This window comes from Macaca thibetana, chromosome 15 (genome assembly GCF_024542745.1).
Source record: "Macaca thibetana thibetana isolate TM-01 chromosome 15, ASM2454274v1, whole genome shotgun sequence".
In the NCBI taxonomy this organism is placed as follows: Eukaryota; Metazoa; Chordata; class Mammalia; order Primates; family Cercopithecidae; genus Macaca; species Macaca thibetana.
In genome coordinates this window covers 46,729,295-46,740,378 of record NC_065592.1, presented here as the reverse complement: position 1 = coordinate 46,740,378, position 11,084 = coordinate 46,729,295, and the positions used below count along the sequence as shown (strand labels likewise).

The 11,084-nt window shown below is 44.0% G+C and overlaps 1 protein-coding gene across 7 annotated transcripts in view; it reads right to left on the bottom strand.

The window, feature by feature from the left end:
* FAM219A (family with sequence similarity 219 member A) overlaps positions 1-11,084 on the bottom strand; it is a 59,067-nt gene that overhangs the window by 26,566 nt on the left and 21,417 nt on the right. The gene's annotated exons all lie outside the window — the stretch shown is intronic.

Genomic DNA, 11,084 nt, shown 5'->3' with positions numbered 1-11,084 from the left:
AAAATACAAAAATTAGCTGGGCATGGTGGTGGGTGCCTGTAATCCCAGCTACTTGGGAGGCTGAGGCAAGAGAATCTCATGACCCTGGGAGGCGGAGGTGGTAGTGAGCCGAGATCGTGCCACTGCACTCCAGCCCGGGGAACAAGAACAAACCTCTGTCTTTTAATAAATAAATAAATAAAATAAACAAATGAATAAATACAAATAATCACTTGACTTAATTATTAGTGTTTAGAGCCAGTAATGTAGTCAGTAACCTGCACGCCTCCACTGTGCTTGGAGAAGTTGAAAAATGTGCAGTTAAAGTTAGGGGGAGATCCTTGTTCTTCTGTCTCCTGCATGTAAACACTGACACCTATGAGCGAGTGGGCAGTGCACTGAGGTGCAGGAAAGCCAGGCTCACACAAGGGCAGAGGACTGACAGCCTCAATGAGGATAGACTGACTTTTCCCAAAACTCTGACCTTGGGGACCTACTGCATTATTTAAAAAAAAAAAAAAAAAAAAAAAATCATATTCTGGGAAAGAACAGCCTGTGTTTGGCTATTTACAAAAGTAGGTCTGTGAATGCTGTCAGACTTGAATGAATGTTTTATGCTATTTGGTGCATTTTAAGTAACCCAACAGGCTGAAATATTTTTGTTGTGAAGGGAATGCTTGTTCTGTAGAATTAAATCTTGGTTAGAATTAGAAACTCCAAAATTCCTTTGTTCCTGGCAGGGGAGCAATAGTTTGTCTTACCCATTCTGCAACCTTGTGGCTGTCAGAGGGTTAGTTATAAGGCCTTCACATCTGGACTTCACAGAAGCACAGAATAGCCATTTCAAGGAGTATTTTGGCTTTTATATGGACACTTAATTTCACAGGCAGTAGGATATTGATTTTTTTTTTTTTAAATTATACTTTAAGTTCTAGGGTACATGTGCACAACATATATGTATACATGTGCCATGTTGGTGTGCTGCACCCATTAACTCGTCATTTACATTAGGTATATCTCCTAATGCTACCCCTCCTCCCAAACCCCTCCCCACAACAGGACACGGTGTGTGACGATCCCCTTCCTGTGTCCAAGTGATCTCATTGTTCAATTCCCACCTATGAGTGAGAACATGCGATATTTGGTTTTCTGTTCCTGTGACAGTTTGCTCAGAATGATGGTTTCACTCTTTCCACCACTCCCTTCTATTTTTCACTCCAATGAAAACATCCCAAATGTTGAAACATCAGTGATTTTGTCCTCTTATGATGTTTAGGAGAGGAATTTTCAGCTCCTTGTTATGTGCAGGTGGGGCTAAGATGAGTTGTATCTTTATAGATAGGAGAAATGATGGTATATGGAAGGAACCCAAAAATCCCAGATCCTAGTCCATAGCACACCCTGGGCTGTTTTGGATTCTGAGATAATTTTGCATCCTCCCCCTCCCCACCACTGGCCCAGCTCTAGCCAGCTGCAAATTGTCTGGATCGAGCTGCTTCCACATGCTGATGTTATCGGCCTCACAGTGCCTGGAGCATGTAGATAGGAACAGGCAATGGCGCCGTCTCACTGGACGTAGTAATGTAATTTAGTTTCTGAAATCCAAGTATAAAATCTTGAAAGCTGACTTTAAAATCTGCCTCAGGAGGGATGGTGGTATTGTGGAATTCCCAGTAGAACCATCTAAATAGGGAAATAGCTTCTGTCATGTATTGATAAACAGTTTGAGCAATGGAAAAATATAGAGAGAATTACAGGGAAAGTGAGTGCCTAGTTTTTCTTCCTCCTGCCTCTTCTGAACTATGCTGCCAGGTGAGGACCACTCCATTTGTGTGATCCCCAGGTTAGGGCTAGAAGCACCTCTCCCTGAGCATTCCTGTGAGGCCCCTGCTGCTAGGAAGATGGAACAGCAGTTTGGGTGGTCACAAACAGCACTTTTTTTTTTTTTTTTTTTTTTTTTTTTTTTTTTTCCCAGACCAGGCTAAGAATGATGGTAAAGGAGCAGTCACTTGCCTTTCCTTCTATCTCCCCAATCTCATCTTGTGCCACTAGTTTGCACACTGGTCTTCTTTACTCCTGATGGGGCATCAATATCCTTTTTAACCTCATGCTCCCCTTCTGGTTAAATCTTACTGCATCTTTCAGGCCTCAGCTGACACACATCACCTCTTGTTTTTTTGAGACCGTGCCTCACTCAGGTGCCCAGGCTGGAGTGCAGTGGTACAATCTCAGCTCACTGCAGCCTCACCCTCCTGGGCTCAAATGATCCACCTACCTCAGCCTCCCAAGTAGCTGGGACTACAGGTGCACGCCACCACACCTGGCTAATTTTTGTATACATACATATTTTTGTTGACATGGAGTCTATTTTGCCCAGGCTGGGACATATCATCTCTTAAAAGAAGTTTCCCATAAATGCCAGGCTGAGTCAGATCCTTCTATAATGTAGTCTCACAGCCCCGGCTCCCCCATACATTTCTTTCATGCACTTAGCAAATTTTATTTAAATGACTATTTGTATAATTTGTTTAATAAATGTTCATGAAGGTAGGGACCGTGCCTGCCTCCACTGTGTCCTCCCAATGCTTGGCATAGAAAATGAAAGGCCATAATCTGAAAAGACAAACACTGCCTTCTACTTGATTTGAAGGCACAGCAAGGATCTTTCTATAATAGAGAGGTGGCAAACACTGCTGACCTATCAGACCATGTTGGGGTCTTGTCTAATGGTGTCCCACAGACAGATGTTTCATTTTGTGCTCTTTGTAGGACTACTTCTTCACTGTAAGCCTCTGGTCAGGGGCTGAAAGTAATTTTGGAGAACAGTCAAAGTAGGAGCCCCCAAACCCTCCCTCAACTCACCTGAAGGCTTGGCCTAGTTAAAACTCCACTTAGGGTCCACAGCCAAAGCAGCAACTCAATTTCAGGTCAACTTCTCATGGAGACTAACAACAAACTGAGCAGATAGATGCAGGTTTCTTTGTGACTAAAGGGCTAAGATCAGCCATTAGCTTGCAGATATATACCTCCACAATCAAATGATTAAGGCCCAACTCTTGTTATTGAGTTCAGAAGAATGGGAAACCAGCTTGGAATCCAAACCATCAGAAAACTTTTTTTTTTTTTTTTTTTTTTTTTTGAGACGGAGTCTCGCTCTGTCACCCAGGCTGGAGTGCAGTGGCCGGATCTCAGCTCACTGCAAGCTCCAACTCCTGGGTTTACGCCATTCTCCTGCCTCAGCCTCCCGAGTAGCTGGGACTACAGGCGCCCGCCACCTCGCCCGGCTAGTTTTTTTTTGTTTTTTTTTTTTTTGTATTTTTTAGTAGAGACGGGTTTTCACCGTGTTAGCCAGGATGGTCTCAATCTCCTGACCTTGTGATCCACCCGTCTCGGCCTCCCAAAGTGCTGGGATTACAGGCTTGAGCCACTGCGCCTGGCCCAGAAAACTCTTTGGAAGGAGATAGGAGTGGGGCTGTTCTGATCCTCTGTCTGTTCAGAGTGCTTTCTAACAACCTGGGGCTTGTAACCATATTCACCAGGCAGTAAACACCCAAGGCAGGGAAGCTCTTCGGGGTTCAGACATAAGGGCAAATGATGGCAAAGGAAAATGCAAGAAACCTCCTGGAATAGTAAATACAACCTCTGGCTGGAGAGTAGGGCCTCTGAACGGTTTACCTGTGAACTGCACTGACTCTGAGAGTCTAGACAGGTTGTTTCACTTTCTGAGCTTCTAGGTCTGTTTTTATTCAGGCCCTTAGATCCCAGAAAGAGCCTCCAGGGTAGAGAGGAAATGAGTTGTCCCAGGTCAATGCCAGATGGCAGCCCTGGGATTAGAATTCATGGGCCCTTGTTTCCAGCCAGCTGCGCCCTCCCCTGAGTCCTGTACTGTTTCTTCTTCTGAATGCTCAGGATTGTATTCAATTTAGTAAGGTTTGTGGACACATAATCACAGCTCCTAAATAAAACAATGACTACAGAGCATCCGCTATTAGGAAGACAAACATTGGGCGCCTTTGCCCCTGAGAGCAGACTGAGAGCGAGCTCTGGCTGAAGTTAGGTCTGTTCCACTTGAACAAAACCCAACACAAACAAACCCTCTTGGGATCTGGCAAAGTCCTCATCTGTTCTTGTTTCTTCTCCAGGCTTCCTTGTGCATTAAAATAGCCTGTGCTTAAACCCCACAGTAAGGGCCTCTGCTGGAAGCTGGAATGTGCTGTTTCCAGGAGCAAGAGAGAAGCCAAGCTGAGGGACAGCCTGGATCCAGATCCTCTGAACATTTTTTCACCCATAAATTCATTACTACATTGTCAATGGCCCCATCTCCAGGAGCACTATCATGCAACACCTCTTGAGGTGGGCTGGGGGCAGTCCTAGTCCTTCCAGCCCAAACTCTGCCAGGCCTACTCAAGGCTTAGTGAACACCAAAAGTTCTTTTCTTCTCCTTGCTCTCCCCTCCCACTATGACTGGTTGGTGCTAGAAGAGGGAGCCTGCAGTTGTTCTCTCAGGGCTTCATTATTTAGCATCAATTTCTTTGACTAGGAGATTCTTTGAGGTATATGCATGCCTTTGGGCTTGACAGTTCCTTCAGTAAGGGACTGAGAAACCTAAGAGAGGTGAAGAAAACAAGGTCTCAAAAGGAGGAGGGCCTTGCACAAATTCCAGAGCAGGGCTGGTTGAGAGGAACAGGGTCCTAAGTGTTTTCATTGAGCCTCAATCCAGGCACACTTACCCTCCTCACTCACCAGGCTCAGGGAATCATAAAGTGAGAGCTGCTCTGATTCATTTAGCCATGGAAAAGACCTGGAGGTACAGGAGGAACTTTCAACCAGAAAATTCAATCCCTAGTATATGATTATGATTCTTCTGACCTTTCAGACTCCTCACACATGACTTGGGGAATTGGGAGGAAATCCCTCTATAGTGCGAATTTAACTCTTCTCTGCTTGTGGGCTCTGGGGGCCACATGCATGACTAGGGTGGGGGTGGCAGGTTGCAAGTCTCCAGACTCGCTAGTTTTATTTCTGCTTCCATTTGCTACAACCTTGCCCCCCGACTCATGTCAATGTCCTTCCCCCTGCAAAAAAAGACATGTTTAAATTAAGTAGATTCCTACTGGTAGGCCGAAAGTCCAGTGATGGCTCATGAAAGGATTCTGCTTCAGGCCTTGAAACCTGCTCAGTGTCTCTCCTTAATTTCCCCTCTTCATGCTCCCTTCTCCCAGATTGAAGAGGGAAGTACAGGGGTATTAGAGACAAAGGACCTTTTAATATTCCCTTGTTCCACTGGTTTCTTACCCCATCCCCAGGACTCCTACTATCCTGAAGTATTAAGAATATCAGGCCCTGGCCAGGGACAGCTCAGGAGATGACATAATTGTCTTGCAAGCTTACTTCACCTTCAGAGTGATGGTGACCTCAACAGAGAGCTAAACATGTGTGGGGGAGGTAGGGCAGCACCTGGAGGGGATAAGGGGGAATCCCTAGACCTACAGGACTGGTCTTGAAAGAGAAGAGGCCATGCCCCTTTCACAGCCAGAGATATGTGCAGGAAGGCTATTCAAAATTAAATAGACACGGTAGGGCTCAGTGGCTCATCGCTGTAATCCCAGCACTCTGGGAGGCTGAGGTGGGTGGAGCTCTTGAGCCCAGGATATTGAGACCAGCCTAGGCAACATGTCAAAACCCTGTCTCTACAACAAAAATTTAAAAAAAAAGAAAAAAGAAAAGAAAAGAAAACACACTTTGGGAGGCCGAGGTGGGCGGATCACGAGGTCAGGTGACCGAGACCATCCTGGCTAACATGGTGAAACGCCATCTCTACTAAAAATATGAAAAATTAGCCTGGTGTGGTGGCGGGCACCTGTAGCCCCAGCTACTTGGGAGGCTGAGGCAGGAGAATGGCGTGAACCCGTGAGGCAGAGCGTGCAGTGAGCCGAGATCACACCACTGCACTCCAGCCTGGGTGACAGAGCGAGACTCCGTCTCAAAAAACAAACAAACAAACAAACAATAACAAAACATTAGCTGGGCACGGTGGTACATGCCTGTGGTCCCAGCTACCCGGGAGGCTGAGGTGGGAGGATCACCTGAGCCTAGGAGGTGGAAGCTGTAGTGAGTAGTGATCATGCCATTACACTCCAGTCTGGATGCCCAAGTGAGACTGTGTCTCCAAACAACAACAACAACAAGAAGTTAAATGGGCACAAGGCCTTAAGGACACAGCATCCAGGCCTTTCAGACCCAGCACAAACAGGAGGAGCTCTCCAGGGTTCTGAACCACCTTCCCTTAAGTCCTTGGAGGCTCTGGGCAAGAGCCCTGCCTGCTGGTTAATGCCGATCTTACATGCCACTGGCTCATCTCTGCCCATTGTTGATACCAACTGCTTGCTTGGACCCATGGCCTGCATGAACTGAAGCAGCTCCTGCATGACTCCAATCACTCTCTACGGCTGCAGCCTAGGCTTCGTGCCAGCAGCCTGGCTGCCTGGCCAGATTTTTAAGGGGTGAGGCAGAGTTTCTTGGTGTATGTGAAAAAATATCTCCCAGTCCCTCTGGAAGCTCAGGATAAAATGGACCTGGCTTGGGGACAAAGTGGCCATAGGGGAGGAAGGGAATTCTCCATGTGATAAATCAATAGACAGCTCATCAGCTCCTCCCCTGCCCTCAGCAGCTGCTGCACCCACACGGACACACACACATACTCACACACACATATACATGCATGCCAGATTCTCCTTCCTGTCACTGCAGAGCCTGTATTGCTGCAGAGAAGGTAGGGTCTCTTTTGTCTGCACTTGAGCAGAATGCACCTGCTTTGTTTCCCTCATAGATATCACAGAAATTTGGCAAAGAGCACCAAAACTTAAAAGTTAAATTAAATAAAATAATTATTTCTTTTCCTAAATCCAAGAGGAGAGAGCTGGGTGTGGTGGTATATGCCTGTAGTCCCTGCTACCAGGAAGGCTCAGGTGGGAAGATTGCTTGAGTCCTGGAGTTTGACTCCAGCCTGGGCAACACATTGAGACCCCCCTCTAAGAAAAGCTAATAAAAAATAAAAACATTTTAAAAAGAGGAGTACATAGTCACTGTAAAAAGTCCAGATAAGCACAAAAGAAAAAGGAAAAAAAATAAACTTACTCCTACTATCTAGAGCTATCCAGTGTTAATCTCCTGGTACACAGCCCGGGTCCTTGGATGTATGTGCATATGTGCACGCATGTGAGTGTGTCAGTAAGAGGCAGTATAGCGCAGTGCTTAAAAGCATTGGTTTTGGAGTAAGCCCTATTTGTGCCGTTTACTTATCTGTGTAATCTGGATAAGTTTCTAACCTCTCTGGGTCTCAGTGTTTCATCTTTAACATGAGGAAAATAATAGTACCTGTAGCTTCCAGCCTACATTCTACAGCCACAGCCAGGAGATGGCAGGGGGCTTCCTTTTGGTCAAAGTTCTCTCTTCTTGAACTTTGGGCCTCAGCCCTTTCACCCACTTGTTCTGACCATCACTTTCTGCCTTTGTGCCCAGGGTGTACCATTCTTCTCCAGGGGCTCCTTATGTCAGTCTCTTTGCCTGGCTTGGGCAAGCCTGCTCCTCACTCTGAGTTCTGGCAATTTATTCTCACATCCACCACCCTCACCTCTCCTTACCTGCTCTAACACTGTTCTCCCTGCAGTCAGCACTGAGCTCCTGGTGGCTGAGCCCGTGGCTTTTTCTCAGGTGATCTTCTACAACCTTGGGCATCATTGGACAGTGCTGACCACATTATTCTGCAAGCTATTTTCCCTTGGCTTGTATGGAAACATTATATGTCTCTTTGTTTTGACTGCCCTGCCTACTGTTCCTCCTCTTAAACTCTAGACATAAGTGCCTTTCCCAGTGGTCAGTGATTCTCTTTCCACATGTTCTCTCTTCGCATCTCATATAAACATATTATTTCAAGTAATAGCTCTCTGGGCTTTATAATCCCAAGCCCATATCTCTAGCTCTGACCTCTCTCTCCAGACCCCATTTCCAACTGCCTACTGTTTCCACTGATGTCACGTTCCTCCCCCAACCGCGTTCTTCCTTTTAACTATCTTTATCTTGTTATTGGCAAACCACTTTCCCAGTTAAATAAACTCAAAAATGGGGAGGGGCAGTGGGGTATCATTTTAGAAACTTTTAATTATTGAAGTAGTTTTAAAAAATTGTTTAAAGAGGTAGTGTCTCACAATGTTGCCCACGCTGGTCTCGAACTCCCGGCCTCAAGGGACCCTCCTGCCTCAACTTCCTGAGTTGCTGGGATTATAGGCATGAGCCACCATGCCTGGCTTATTATTCAATTTTATTATATTTATTATATTTATAATATTATTCAATTATTATTATAATTTTACATTTACAGAAGAGTTACAAAGACAGTCCAGAGAGTCTTTGTATTCACTTCATATATAAAAAATTGGAATCCTTCTGAAAGAAATATTTATCCTTTCTCTTCCATTTACTTATTTATTCAATCATGTATATATATCAGTACGGATTAATGTATACTTATTTTGGGGGTTATAATCCAATATTATCATATTTGTTTTGTTGCTCAAATGGTTCCAGCTTTGGCCACTGAGAACACTTTCAGGTTGGCTCCTGTTTTAACCTCCCTGTGGGCTCATTTTGATCTACTTCTTTCCCCTTTATCTCTATGGGAAACTAATCATGAACCTAGAAAGTTCTGCAGAATATCTAACGTTTAGCTTAAAAAAAAATTCTCAGCCAATATCCTGCTTCAGGCCCTTCTCAACATATTCCAGGATCACTGCAGTAGTAACCCACTCATCTCCCCACCTTGTCTCCTCTTGCTCCAACTCATCTTATATGTTACTGTTAAAAGACTCTTCTGAGAATTAAACACTGCTCTGATTGCAGTACTCCTTTGCTCAAGACCTTCTGATAGCTCCTACCACTTAAAAACTCCTCAACTTGACATCCAATAAGTTTTAAAAACATGACCCCAGTTTGCCAATCTGGCTGCTCCTCCAACTGCCATCTTTCTAAATCCTTTGATCTCTTTGCCCTAACTGTCAGCCCTCTATGCAGATGACTTCCAATTTCTATATCCAGACTGACTATATCATTTTAAGCATTAAAAAAAATCTGTATTGGTTTCCTTAACTTATAAAAGTAATGCATATTCAGTGGGGAAAGCAAAACAATACAGAAGTGAATCAAGTAGGAAATAAGCCTGTGACTCTCCTCTCTCCTCCCCGTTCCTCGGGTTGGTTTTAAGAATGAAGTGGCCTCTCCAGATTCTTCAGTATATCTCCTACCTTCCTATTAAATTGCTACACCACAGTAAACAGATTTAGAGACATGCTTCTTGACATAAGAGTTTACAATACAAATCAGAAAAGGTTAAATTCAGAAAATATAGATATTTATTTTTATATTGCAACTTAAAACTTCAAGGCTTTTTCCTCATTTTATCTCATTTAATCTCTGAAAATCCATCTATCATTTATCTCAATTTTACAGAAAAATAATCTGAAGCCCTATAAAGCAGAGTAACTTCCCTTAAGTCCCATAATCAGAACTGGGTCCCAAGTTTCCTGGTCCCTTTCCAACTTTACCACATAAAATGGCCATACAGAAAACCACAACACAAGAGACAACACTAATGGGAGAAAGGCCAGAAGCCAAAGAGAACCATCTAGAACATTCAAGTATTAGTGATCACAGTTTTACCTTGGGGAATGTGAGAGTAAATCTGTCCCCGTGCTTTCCTTTTCTTATATGGTGAAAGTGGAACTGTAGGGAGATCTCTCAACAGGGAGTAAGAAACAGGAATGTATCTGCTCAGTGTTGATGGTTTTCTTTTTCTTTTTTTTATTTCATTTATTTATTTTTTTGAGACAAAGTCTCACTTTGTCACCCTGACTGAAGTGCAGTGGCGGGATCTCAGTTCACTGCAACCTCCACCTCCTGGGCTCAAGCGATCCTCCTACCTCAGCCTCCCAAGTAGCTAGGACTACAGGCATGTGCCACCACACCTGGCTAACTTTTTGTATTTTTGGTAGAGATAAGAAATGCCCTGCCTCCTAGAAGCTACAGGGCTCTGTAGAACTTGAGAAGGAATTGGGAAGATATGAGTCAAGTGTGGCACATCGAAGCCGGGGTGTGTAGCAGGAACAAGATTGTTTACAGAAGTGACACACAGGTCTCTGTCAGCATTTCCACACTCAATTCATCTTACTCCCTTGTTGGTATGCATACCCAATTAAAAAATATGGAAAGCATGAGCTCTATCACCTGGGTAAAAATGACAGAATCAAAGAGCATGATTTTTGACCATTTGTTTCCCCAAATGGAAAAAAAATTCAAAGAAAAAGGTGATGTTGTTTTGTCATAACAAATTCAAATGCAGAAAGGTGAATACAGAATATGAAAGTTCTCCTATAATTCATTACTGTTGCCAGTTTATTTTATGCTTCCAGACTTTAAAAATATGTAATCATATATACCAATTTAGACACAGATGGAATCAGATGATCCATCTTCCATATGTATTTTACCCAGTAACTTTTGTGTTATGTGCACTTTACCACAGTGAAATACACCTATCGTGAATATCGTTTTATGTCAACTCATATTAGATTTACATCCTCCTTTTAGAAGGCTGCCCATCTGTATGCTATGGGATGGAGGTACCATGATTTATTAAATCAGTCCTCCCTGATGAAGGTTTAGATTGTGTGTGTGTGTGTGTGGTTTTTTTTTTTTTTTTTTTTTTGAGATGGAGTCTCACCGTATCACCCAGGCTGGAGAGCAATGGCACAATCTCAGCTCACTGCAACCCCTGCCTTCTGGATTCAAGCGATTCTCCTGCCTCAGACTCCCAAGTTGCTGGGATTACAAGTGCCCACCACCGCAACTGGCTCATTTTGTATTTTTAGTAAAGATGGGGTTTCACCATGTTGATCAGGCTGGTCTGGAACTCCTGACCTCAAGTGATCTACCTGCCTTGGCTTCCCAATGTGCTGGGATTACAGGTGTGAGCCACCGCGCCCAGCCTAGATTGCTCTTTTTCCACCTTTTTCTCACTATTATAATGTTGCAGCTACTAATAACTATTATAA